Here is a 13,793-nt window from a genome sequence, read left to right as displayed (position 1 = left end):
AACAAGAACATATATGATTATCATAGTAAAAAAAAAAAAGGTAACAATATTTGTACCTCTCCTCTTTCCATAAAATGTGCTAGCTGCTATGCCGTCCATTTTGGATGAAAAGGAAGAGGAAGTTCCCAGCATCCCAGCCTATCACATGACGTATCACTGGAAAGCCCAGGATGTCCTCTTTACAATACAGCAGGGATTGATAGAGTCGCTCAAAAGAGTAAAAGGAGATTTTTATATATATAATAATAAATCGTCGGCATATAGACTGACCTTATGGGTTGTGTTGGTGGTGGTGATTCCAGTGATTTGAGTGTCTTGGCGAATGGCGGCTGCTAGGGGTTCTATAAATAGTGCGAATTATAATGGAGAGAGTGGACATCCTTGCCTAGTGCCGTGGTTTAATGTGAAACGTGAGGTTATTCCATTGGTTATTACTGATGCTGTGGGTGAGTTGTAAAAAATTTTGATCCATTTAATAAATGACTCTCCAAAACCAAACCTGTCTAGTGTTGCAAATAAAAAAGTCCAGTTTACACAGTCAAATGCTTTCTCTGCATCTAATGATATGATGGATGTGTTAGTATTTTGATTTTTGGATATATTTATTAGGTTGAATCGGCGGCGCATATCATTTGAAGTCTACCTGTGATGAAACCAGTTTGGTCCGGGTGAATTAAAATATGAATGACTTTTTCCAATCTCATAGATAGTGCTTTACTAATAATTTTGATATCTGTGTTGATGAGTGATAAGGGGCAATAGCTTTAGCAGAGAGTAGGATCCTTGTTAGGTTTGAGGAGAACTGATATGAGTGCCGAATTCATATGTGGTGGGATGTTGGAGGATTTGTAAATTTCTGTTGTCATCTTAATGAATAGTGGTGATATTGTGGTCCAAAAGTGCTTGTAAAATTCAGCGGGGAAACCATCTGTTCCAGGTGCTTTATTATTTGACATATTTTTTAACCTGACAAAGGCTTAAAGTCATCGGACGTGAATTTTAAGTTGTTTTTATGAACTATTTCATAGCAGTGATAATGCTGCTTGGCCTGGCTCGTCTTTAGCCTGGTGGCCTAGCGAACCAACATAATTAAACATGCCCTGTAAGGTCGATCCACTACTTAAAAAAGCGAATAAAGAGATTGCTGACCTGAACGAGGATATTCGTTGGCTTTCAGATGAGTTACAAAGGAAGAATTTGCTTTTAACCAGCTTCATGGACCTGGCTTCCGAACAGTCCAAGCAGATCTCTTCCCTTGGTTTAGCCATGCAGGATACAGCTCTGTGGGACCCCTCCACTTGTCCCCGGCCTTCATCCTGCTCGACACCGAACCACCGGTCGTCCTGGGCTGAGGTGGTGGTCCGCGGTCCCAGGGGGGTTACGAATAGGACCGCCTTATCCCCTCGCCTAAACCTGACGGTGATGTTCAGGACCGCTCAGCTGATGCCCCGGTCCAACCAGCTGTGGCTCCTGCGGCTCCGACCCGTCCCGATCCGGACCCCTCTCCAGAAATGGCGCCTGCCGACTCTGCAGCTTTCCCACCGCACAGTCCAGTAAGCACAGAAGAGCTCCCGTTGAATCCATATGGCTTTGCAATATTGTAGCCGGTTAATAAGTGAACGTGCAGACGGTACGTCATAATGCAGTGTATACGTTCAGTGAATGGCGGGTAGATATGGTGCAAAAGCAATAATTGAGAAGTAGTAGACAATTATTAGTGAGGGTAAAAGCAGGTTAAAGAAATGTGTTGCTAGATGGGCTTAAACCTAGGACCCCATGTTCCCAAGACTGTAACCTTGCCCGCTAGGCCACACGCGGACTAGCTGTTCAAACTGGAAATGTTTCAGAGTAAAAAGGTATGGGTATTTTGCGTGTGTATGCAAGTTTTTGATTGGGTTGTGTAGGTGAAGATTTGACTAGTGTCGGTAAAATGTCCAATGGGGAGACATGTTGTTAGTGGGATAGGCGGCAGGAAAAATAAGAATGAGAAGAAGAAGAGGAAGAAGAAAGAGAAGAAGTAGAAGAAGGAGAAAATGCAAAATCCCCTTAGTTTGGGGCTTTATTGTGTGGACATGTGAAGTTGTTTATGAAATCTGTCTTTTGAAATGGGGTCAGAATGTACAGAATATAATGTTTTTAAGGGCTGAGTGTCTGTGGCTGTTGTGGTTATTTCTGCGGGGAACCCTGAAAAGTGCCGAACTTTCGGTGCTGTATAGGTATGGAGCATGCCCCCGCCAAGGCGTAACTTGGCGGGATGGCATACTTGCCATCCCAATATGTTAAAACAGGTTTCTCAGTAACAATTTAAAAAGCTGTCACAATTCCAAGAAATTTTGAATTCCTTGCACTGAAGGTTCAGCTGGGGCCTAACTCAGTAATTGTGGTTGGGGTCTTTCGACCCCCATCTGCTGAGTTAGGCTCCATTGATGCAATAGTGGATCTACTGTCTCATTATTCCGATGTTGAATTGATTGTTATGGGTGATTTTAATTTGAACTGGCTGAATGATACTTCCAATCATTTCAAGGAGGTTAGTGGTGGCCTTATTCCAGCTAATAACAGAACCTACTAGGCCAAATCTGAAAGACAGCTCAAAGTATACCCTAATTGACCTTATTTTTTCTAATATGGTTGATAATATCACTGCCTGGGGTGTCTTTGAGCTTGGAATCAGTGATCATTGCCCTGTTGCATGCATTAGAAGTACTCAGCTAATGAAAACAAAATCTCACAAGGTTATAAGGAGAAATCTAAGACATTTTAATGACCAAGCCTTTTTATCTGACGTTTCCCATAGTAATATACACTACACATCTGAGATTACTGATGTCGATTTGGCTGTGGATTTCTACACAAAGACTCTTCTTTCTGTTATTGATAGACATGCTCCACTAAAAAAAATAGGATTAAAGATAGTCACCCCCTGGTTTTCACCTGAGCTAGCAGCTTTATTTTTTAAGAAAGGAATAGAGCCTGGTCACTTGCCAGACACTCTGGTGACCCTTCACATCAGGCAGCTTTCAGACAAATCAGGAATAAATGCACATCTTTGGTCAGAGTAGCCAAATCCAAATATTACCTAGATCTAATTACCTGCTCCTATGCTAACTCGGCTAAATTCTGGAAGGCAGTGAATTCCAACAGACCCACTTCACACATTGATTCTGGTGACTGTTTGATCTCTGATTTATTTATTCGAAAAGGAATATACAGGACCCCCTCTTATTATTGATGATTGTATATGTACCATGAACCAGGCCTTTCAGTTTTCCTTTCACCCCTTCTCTGCTAGTGTTGTTTTTGAGGCCTTGCAAACCATTGATCCCAGGAGCTCTACTGGAGAGGATAAATTAGATCCTTTTTTTCTAAAAATGGCTGCTCCATTTATCACAGAGCAGTTAACACATATTCAATCTTTCTATTTCAACAGGCATATTCCAGAGTATCTGGAAATTGGCACATGTATTTCCACTGCACAAAGGAGGTGATAGAAATGATCTAAACAATTATAGACCAATCTCCAAATTAACATGCCTTGCTAAAATCCTGGAATCTAACAAATAATCAACTCAAGGTATTTCTTTCTAGTCTTTCAGTTATAAGCCCACATCAGTCTGGATTCAGAGCCAATCATAGCACTATCTCAGCTGTTACTCTAGTTACAAACAATATTATGTCTGCTCTAGACAGTAAGAAACATTGTGCTATCCTTTTTGGAAATTTGTCAAAAGCCTTCGACACAGTTGATCACACTTTGCTTTTACAGAAGCTGTGCAGCACTGGTTTAGATGGTAAGGCTTGTGATTGGTTTCAAAATTATCTGTATGGGAGACTTCAGTATGTGAAGTCTGGGAGCAACCAGTCTGGGTTCCTGCTGGTGTCGAAGGGGGTTCCGCAGGGATCAGTTCTGGGCCCTATCCTTTTTACTATTTACATCAATGATATTGTTTCCTCACTGAATGATTGTCAAGTCCATCTATATGCAGATGATACTATTGTATATTGTATTGTTGATTCTGCTCAGCTTGCCATTGAGAAACTGCAGCTTGCTTTTAATGCTCTTCAGGAGGCTCTTGTTAAGCTTAAGCTGGTCCTTAATGCAAGCAAAACAAAATTCATGTTGTTTACTAGGGCCAGAAACACTGATTATGATAGTATTTTTATATCTACTGCAAATAGATCTAAAATTGAGAGAGTTTCTGAATACAAATATCTTGGCACCTGGCTCGACAAATTCCATATAGGCTAGATGATCTTGTCAGCAAACTGAGACAAAAAATTGGCTTCCTTTATAAAAACAGATCTTGCTTCCCTATGCTCAGTAGAAAAATGATTGTTGAAGCAGTTTTCCTTTCAGTGTTGGACTATGGTGATATTATTTATAGAATTGCTGCTCCTTCTACTTTTAAGCGCTTGGACACAGTGTATCACTCTGCCCTCAGATTTATCACTGGTGATAGTACCCACCACTGTGTCCTCTATGCCAAGGTGGGTCTGTCTTCTCTGGCAGAGAGGTGTGATAAACACTGGTATATGTTTATCTTTAGGGCCATTGTCTAATGCTTCCACCTTATATTACAATTATGTTGGAGTGGCGCTTTGGACCCTACCTAACCCGGTCAAATGTCTTGCTTATGCTTAAGGTCCCTCTGGCTCGGTCAGAAATGGGAAAGTCAGCATTCCATTTTAGTGCCCCATCCTCCTGGAATGAGCTTCAACAAATCAGTTCTCTACCAACTTATGGGCAGTTTAGATCGCTGGTTTTGAACATTCCTGTCTCTGATTGTATCTGTTTCTGATCTTATCTGTGCTTGATTTTATTTATTTTATTCTAGTTATTTATTACATACTATGTTGGTTTTACTGTTGCTGTGTTATGTGATCTTTTATTATACTTATTGTGTCTTAAATGTTTTTGTAATCTCGGCTACATTGAAAATGAGGGCCTGGCCCTCAATTGTACCTCCGAGAATTAAATAAAGGTTATGATGATGATGATAACATAACGTAAGACGAGAACAGGCCATTCAGCCCAACACTGCTCGTCTAATTTTCCAAGAAATTACGAAAATCATTGATAAAGTATTGTCGGGTGCAGTGTCTTTTACTGCTACCACAGAATGAATACGATTATGAGAAAACTTACGGTTACGCTCAGCTATAAAACGCTTTCCAAACGCAGACTTAGACATGTTATACATCGTTAGAAAGCTTATTCTGTCACCTATTGGATCGATTAATTGTCGATCAGACTGTACTAAAAAGGCCGACAATACCGTAAACGACATGTGTGGTATTACACACAGCTATTTTGGAAGGTTTTGTCACAAATGCGTGTGTATTTCACAAACCGATTATCCAAGACAAGATATGACCACTCAGTCTCAAAAGGGACGTCTCTACACGTAAAACCAATAAGGTTGTATATTTATTCAATATTTAGTCCCAGATATTGACTGTAGAATTGGTATGGTATAATTTTTTAAAACTTTGTTTATTTCATTATTCAATGAGCAGTGTTTTAACTGCTGTACTGGTATATCTTAGGGCTATTGTTGGGTTTATCTTGTTGCAATGATGGAATACGATTTTTAAGTTGTAAAAGAATATTTCTATGAATGCCAGTAGGGATGTATCCAAATCCGAATACTGTATTCGGGAATGCATGAATAATGCAATGGAAACAGATAGTTCTTCTACCTGAAGTTGCTTGTTATTATTTGGATTTGGGGGGGGGGCTCCATGTTGAGTTCTATCTAACGTTAGCCTCTAGCCTCTATCTAACGTAATGTTACATGGGCAGAGAGAGAGAGGGGTAGGGCGCCACCAGTTACGCACATTTACCCACCGGTTATAAAAAAGAGGGCTTATTATTTAAGTCAGTAGTGCAACTCCAAAATAAATCCAAGTTTCTATTAAACCCCCATATCAAAGTAAAAAGTTAAGTCTGCATATTAAACAAGGTGCAACATGTTTAGAGTGTAAGAGACAATGGTGTCCAGCTCAAAGTCCAACTCAAATATTGGAATCAAATGTCTGTTTGTAATGTAAGAATGTCAACATATCCACATGTTCTGGACTTACAGTAGACTAGCTCTTTTCTTGGAAACTTTTTACTACTAACTAACGCTTGTATTACAGTGTGAAATATCCACATTATATAATACCACTAACCTATTTAAAGAGACTCAATTTCAAAAATAATGTATATAACCGAAATATTTTGAGTAGTAATACTTACATTGAAATGATAATTTTATCTTTTTTCAGTTGATAGAGACAGAGACAGCAGGCTAAATCAATGACCGTTCTATCCGCTTCTGTTTTGCTTGAGAAAACGAGATGGCTTAGCTATGCCCAGAAGCCCTCCATAATGATTATTATGGAGGGCTTCTGGGTATTTTCCAAGAAATTACGAAAAATCGTTGACAACGTTTCGTTAGGTGCAGCGTCTTTTTACTGCAATGACAGAGGGAATGCGTAAGTGAATGCGATAAGAAAATGGTTTACAATGACCTATAAAACGCTATTCCAAAAGAAAAATTAGTTATAGGCCTACATTGTTAGAAAGCTTATACTTTCACCTACTGAATAAATTAATTGTCAATCAAGCCAGACTGTACTAAAAAGGGAGACAATGCCGTAAACAACATGTGTGGTATTACACACAGCTATTTTTGGAATCTCTGAACCTCTTTCCCAACCAAGTCGGACTCTGCTGTAGCTGCCATAATTTTTTCAAAACTGTAGCGTTGACTGGAGCCAAAAACAACTGACATTACGTAGCAATTACATAGTGATATTGAAGAAAAACATTTGTTATAATGAATTTAAGCGTTTTAGAAATCAAAAACGTAAATTCATTAAAAAAATTTTTTTAAAACATCGGTTTAAAATATTGATGTCGACGCATTTTCAGCGTGGACGTCATCGATTACATCGACTAATCACGGCAGCCCTAATGCAGAGTGTTCATAGACTTTAATAACAGTGAAAGAAAATTTCCAAAGCTATTGCTGGTATTAAAAGTAAAAAGCTCAAGTGTGTAGAGGGCAAATCCAGGAAAGGTTGTGATTTGGTATGCTGTAGATGTCTCCTTTTGCATAACTGGCTACATGTCTTAGGATGCACAAATAAATATTGCAGTCAATTCTGTTGCTTTTAATTACTTTGCACTGTGTTTCGTTGGGAACTTTAATCAAATTCTCTGTCCATTACATTCTCTATTGAAATGCTAATGACATCCCTCTTTTTGGTGAAGTCACTTTTGTCATTTGCTGGCTGGGGGAGGCTGTTTTTCCTGTGGAAGGCCAGGCATTTTTCTCTTCCTATCATGCCAGTGTCTTTGCAATTAATGAGCACTCCTCTTTCCACAAACATGCAGCTTTGCTTTAGATGTTGTTGTTTGGCCTAACAAAGCCATATAAATGCTAAATCAGTTTTACATTGCTGTGAAACTCTTTTTTTGTACACAACCTTGTGTATAGAATGCTTGAAGATCAGGCTTTCGGTAGATTTAGTTTTGGTTGTCAGTGATGTCTTTATGTAAAAAGATGATGCTAAGTCTTTTGTAAGATTGATTGATTAATCCGCAAAAAAGTTATTTAATTGTCTTGGTAAGGGTTTACTTTGAAATATGGGGGAAATGCTATGGATTCTCAAAGTTCATATTTCCCTAGAGTGATTTAGTGAAATAGTACAGAACACAATGATCACCTGTGTGCACAGATTCTCTAAGGGGCAGGGGTGAAAAATGATATAAGGGCGCCTCCTTCACATCCACCAATTTTGGGCCCCTCCTGGATTGGGGAAGGTGGATGTGCATTAGGACACACACACACACACTAGTCTCTCAGTGGCATGCAGAGAAGGTATGTTTTCATTTTTCCTTTGCTATAGTGTTGTTACTTGTGTAGCATCCAAGGGCTCACCTATGACTTTATATAGGCTACTCTGTAATAAAACAACAACCCGAAGACAAATGTATTTCTTTGAAGGTACTCTCCTCACTCCATTTAATGAACAAAATGTATTCTCCCTCCTTTTGGGGAATTTGGAGAAAAATAGAAAAAAATGGGGAAAAACATTTGGCCCCAAAAAATGTATTCCATTTTCCTCTATCAGACGAGATTCAAAGCAAGATCCTCCCATAGTCTTTTTGCAAATGTTAATGACCTCTGTGTGGTCAATGCTGATGTCCCTCTCAGTGGATTGTAAGAGCGGATCCGAGAGCCTGTCTTCACAAAAACTGTTACGGAGCTTGGTTTTTACCAGCTTAAGCTCCGCTAATGCAGTTTCAGTGGCCAATGTGGCATAGATTTTGAGGAGCTTGGTTTGGGTAGGGAAAACTGTCCATCTAATTTTTTTAAAGCACTGTAATGTGATTTGTACATTGCTTTTGACAAAGGAGTAGGAAGACTGAGTTCAATCAGTTCATTGAGGATGAGCTGGGGGAATTTTTGGGGCATGGGAAGTTCACAATTGAAAATAGGAATAAAGCTTCAAATGAAATTGTCATGGCCGTTTCTGAAGTGTGAAACGTGTTCTGTTTGTCCTGTCAATCATGCGGTCAGATTCACACTTTGGCAGGAGAGATCAGAGGGAAATAGGGATGGTGGCTCAGAGGATTTGTCGAGCTCTATTTTAGTCCTTTATATTTTTTCTGCTGCTTCTCCTCACAAGTAATTTACCTGGGGTGCTGATACGTGGCCGCAGAATTCTCAAGAGCTGACTGTGGACCTCCAGGGGCCCATAGCCTGGACCTGCCAGCCCCCTGCCTCTCTGCATGAGTAAATGTTAAAATCAAATCCCTTGTTTGGCATCTCACAATTACCTGTGTTTGGGAATCCAATCTTATTTTTTCCCCTTTCTCTCACAATACTCACAATACTTACCCTGTAGTCAGAGATTGCCCTAGATTTATTGTAAAGTGACTCTTTCTCTACCTCGCTCTGTCTCTGTCATGCACGCTACTTCCATATTTACATTAAAATCTGTTTTTTAAAATTCCACCAAGAAGGTCATGTGTAATGGCAGTGTTGAATGATCCATTTTATTAGTTCTCCACCCAGTGGCATCCTCAAAAGTAATGTGCTTGCTTTTGTGTGCATTTGTGACAGTGTTGCAACTTTTAACAATGAAAATATTTGCATTTTATCATGTGTTTGTCTAACAACAGATGTTTAGATTATGCACAACTGCCACAGAGCAAGGCCAGCCAGGATTAGTGCACAGATGTCAAATGGATTTGTCAAATGGATTTTTGAATTGTTCGCCAGGAACATCAGGAGACCTTGCACTCCGGTTCTGTGGCCTAAAATATATGACCTTGTAATAACTGACTTGACCTCAGTATTCAGAAGTCTTGCGTGGATTCTCATGTCATTTGCCCTCTGTTCTCTGAACATGGGCCTATGTTAAATACTCTGAGTTATTTTTAAAGGAATGAAAAACCGTCTCCAAAAGAAAAAAGCTCTTTCTTCATCCTGCTGCTTCCTCTGGAACTGCTTCCATTGGAACATTCACTGCCCCAGAGTTATTGTGCAGGTTCAGAAATTATGGCCTGCCACTGTCTTCAGAACCCTCAGTAACCCTGCGCCTCACCATACTTTTTACTTCAGAGACAGCTCAGCTTGACATGGATGCAATTCAGGATTATTAATTAAATCTACCTCTCTTTGCAACAGTGACATAAATCCAATTTCATTTTTATACCATTACTAAAGAAAAATTGCTGAAACGTTATTCTTTTCATCAAAGAAACATAATTTTAATTAATTTCATGTGCCATGGGTTCACCAGGGAAATGAAGAATTTTTTTTTGAACATTAAATGATGAGCAAGTTTTTATTTTGCTGCAGTTGATGGCATTACAAGCCTTGCAGAAAGGTTACAAAGCCACATTTTGGCTTGACTCGGATTTTGGCCACAGGGTTCCTCTGATTTTACAAGTGGACATTAACTGAAGTGATACCAATATGGTATGACCTGCATTGCTCTGAGACAGAGAAGTCCTTCTTTGGACTGGGGTTAGGACTATATTAGCCCTGAATGTTTTATTATTTTATAATTGATTCAATGCCCCAGTGCTGACCTTGCAGTGATATGAGTGGAGATTTAGCACTGAGGTGGACTGAGGCAGCCAAGATCTGAAATTCCATACTGACTCCTTCTGAAAGGCCCTAGGAAGTATATGGTCTAAAGAAGCATGAACCTCTCTGTCAATGCCAGGTCTCTGAGGCAGAAGCTACCTCAGCAGAGCATCAGCAAAGCGAGTGAAAGTATTTTTAATCTGCTGAATGGCGGTGATGGTGGTTTGTATGCCTGACTGTGAACTAAGCAACCACACTGCAGGCCCAAGAGATGTAATTAGAATCTGAAGAAAAACACGTTTTCAATGTACAAAAATGGCATTTTACTCAGACATACAAAGCCCTGTTTATAGCCTAACTCAGGGGTGTCAAACTCATTTTTACCGAGGGCCACATCAGCATAATGGTTGCCCTCAAAGGGCCAGATGTAACTGTAAGACACTATAAATGTAACTAAATGTCACCAAATATAATGTAAAATAAATGTAACTACTCCGTAATATATTGTTAAATAACTTTCTGTATTTATTACTTAAAGTTACAAATATTACATATGCATTTGCATAGATGTAAAAAAAAGTGTTTGCTTGTTGCTCTGTTACTATAACATAAATCCTTTTAATTTGTCAGGTTAAGAAACCCACATTACTCTATTTATCAATGATCAAACTATTCAAAGAAAAATATTAAAACACAAGTTAAGACATTAACTTTCTTCAAAAAAATTTTGTCACAGTCGAGAGGGTCAGAATAACGTACAACCAACTATAGTGAGCTGCTAAGAACGTGTGACAGATGTAGCATTTTACAAAAACAAATGGCTGCACACAGCCTTGCAGGAGTAAACATTTGTCTAAATAAACCTGTAAACAACAAATACATTACTACACAAAAAGCAGTATATGTAATAAACTCAAAATAATAAAATAGGGTTGTCTCAGTTCACAACTATGAGTTGAAAATGATGAGGATATGCTGCCTGTCCTTGAACACACCAAGTGGATCCCCTCCACCATCCTCATCCATTGATCATGTTCTGAAAACAACAAACACAAAACAAAATGCAAGAACAATCACTAAATTGCACTCAGTTTAACTATTCTTATTTTTGGTTGAAATACATTTTATCATATTTTAATTAGGTTTTAAAAAATACTTACCTATGTGTTTTCTGGCCAGATGTCTGACACCGTTTTCCTTTGGCCAGTGTGTCAATGTCTGGTTTTAGCTCTTGTGCTGTGGCAATCTGTAAAACAGCGTGGAGGTTGTCATCAGTGATGCGTGATCTGTGCTTGGTTTTGTTTAGATTCATTATTGAAAACATCTGTTCGCACAGATAGGTGCTCCCAAACATAGACAGAACACGGGCAGCATGAAGTCGAAGCTGTGGCATCACACCAGGGGGCAGTAGACGGTAAAAGTCCTCGATTGCAGCATCCTGGAACTTTGCTCTCAGGCCACTGTCGCTTTGAAGCTCGATTAACTCCAGCTGAAGGTGATGGGGTGCACTGCTGACGTCGGTGGTGAAAGGACTGGCAAAGATAGCAAAGCCCGAGTGCTGTGCTTTGAAGTCAGAGAACCGCCGATCAAACTCATTCATTAACCGGCTCAGTTTGGTAGCCAACCGGGCACATGAAAAAGCATCGGGAACTGAGGCTGAGATGCTCTGACAAACAGAAAAGTGGGCAAGATTTTCCTGTTCCACTTGGCACTTCCATAGGTCAAGTTTACGCTGGAAACGTGATCATGTCGGACATCTGCGTGATGACTTGTTTGCATCCCTGCAGCTTCTGATTCAGTTGGGCGAGATGCTCAGTTATGTCACATAACATAGCAAAATCACACAGCCAGTTTGGATCTGACAGTTCGGACAAGGGTTTTCCTTTACTCTGCATGAAAAGCAATATCTTCCCTAAGCTCAAAAAATCGTTTGAGGATTTTGCTCCTACTCAGCCACCTCACTTCTGTATGGTACGGCACGTCTCCGTACTCCGAGCCCATCTCCTGCAAGAACAGCTGGAACTGGCGGTGATTCAGGCCACGCGCCCGAATGAAGTTCACTGTTTTCATGACCGTGGTATCATCCATCCCCAGCAACTTTCCACACAAAGCTTCTTGATAGATAATGCAATGATACGTTAACAGAGGCGTGTGACAGTTACTTTTTTGCATTTTCTCCTTCATTAGTCCAACCAAGCCCGCTTTTCCTCCACCCACTGCAGGTGCACCATCTGTAGTTAATCCCACCAACTTTTCCCACGGCAATCCAGTTTTACTTACGGACTTCTCCACCGCATCATAAATGTCCCGTCCCGTTGTGGTCCCATGCATGGCAGCTACATCCAAGAGCTCCTCGGTGACAGAGAGGTCCGACTTCACGCCTCTAATAAAAATGGATAGCTGTGCCGTATCCGTGTTGTCTGTGCTTTCATCAACAGCTAATGAAAAAGCTGTAACTGCGTGACTCTTCGGCCAGCTGTGTTGACAGGTTTGCTGCTAGCTCCTTGACTCGGTCCGCGATGGTGTTTCTTGACAAACTGACATTTTTAAAAGTCTGTATCTGGTCGGGGCACACCTGCTCACACACCTTCAGCATGCACTGCTTCAAAAACACACCCTCTGAAAAAGACTTTGAAGCGCGGGCGATTTCTTCAGCCACCATAAAGCTAGCTTTCACTGCTGCATCGTTTTTGGTTGTGGTGAACACATTCTGCTGCGATCGCAGTTTGCCTTTTAGTTCTTTGACAATTTGTTGTTTTTCTTGAAGGCTAACTTTGGCATACTTGGCTCCGTGTTTGGTGTCAAAGTGGCGACGTAGATTGTACTCTTTGACGACCGACACCGCCTCATAACACAAAAGACATACCGGTTTTTCTCCTTGAAGCACAAACATGTATTCGCCTTCCCATCTTTCTTGAAACTGCCTTCCATCTGCATCAATCTTTCTCTTCCTGGACATTTCGGGATCATTTGTGGATATTCTCAATTTCACTTGTAGCATTAATTAAACACTGGATACACCTGCGACCTGATTGTTACCCGTCACTTCGCGGGTAACAATCACCATGCATTGTGGGAAATGTAGTTTTTCTGGCCCGCGGGCCTTGAATTTGACACATGTGGCCTAACTCATTAAGACTTGCAAAATCTAGGTCATCATCACAATTCTGTAAACCCACAGACAATGTGTCTCCCCATTGGACATTTACCTACACCAGCCAATCATTTACCTGCACTAGCCAATCAAAATGCAAATATACATGCAAAATGGACTTATATCTTTCCCCCCAAGAAAATTTCCAGTCAAGACAACTAGTAAGTTTGTGGGTCACTAGTAATGTCGTGGCCTGTGAAAAACGTGTTAAAAATAAATTGCTTGAATTACCGGTATGCTGCATGAACCTTTAACTTCACGTACGTTGACGCAAACTGACATTCAGCGCATAGCGAGTTGTTCTGTGCAGCACGGGTAGCTGACTTAGCAAGTTAACAAAATGGACCGATTTCTTAATCAAACTCCCCCATCCACATCATCAAGTGAACCTGATACTGAACATATACCTTCAAAATGGTCTTGAAAATACGATGAATCATTTCTTCAGTATGGATTTACGAGCTTCATTGAGAACAAGGAGGAAAAGCCCAAATGCCTCTTGTGTGGTAATGTGATGTCTATGGAGAGTATGAAACCAAACAGACTTA

At 40.2% G+C, this 13,793-nt stretch overlaps 1 pseudogene; it reads right to left on the bottom strand.

The window, feature by feature from the left end:
- Positions 1-10,593: 10,593 nt before the first annotated feature.
- LOC135263698 (general transcription factor II-I repeat domain-containing protein 2-like) lies at positions 10,594-13,095 on the bottom strand (annotated as a pseudogene).
- Positions 13,096-13,793: the final 698 nt, after the last annotated feature.

This window comes from Anguilla rostrata, chromosome 9 (assembly GCF_018555375.3).
Source record: "Anguilla rostrata isolate EN2019 chromosome 9, ASM1855537v3, whole genome shotgun sequence".
Lineage (NCBI taxonomy): Eukaryota > Metazoa > Chordata > Actinopteri > Anguilliformes > Anguillidae > Anguilla > Anguilla rostrata.
This window is presented reverse-complemented; position numbering and strand designations above follow the sequence as displayed.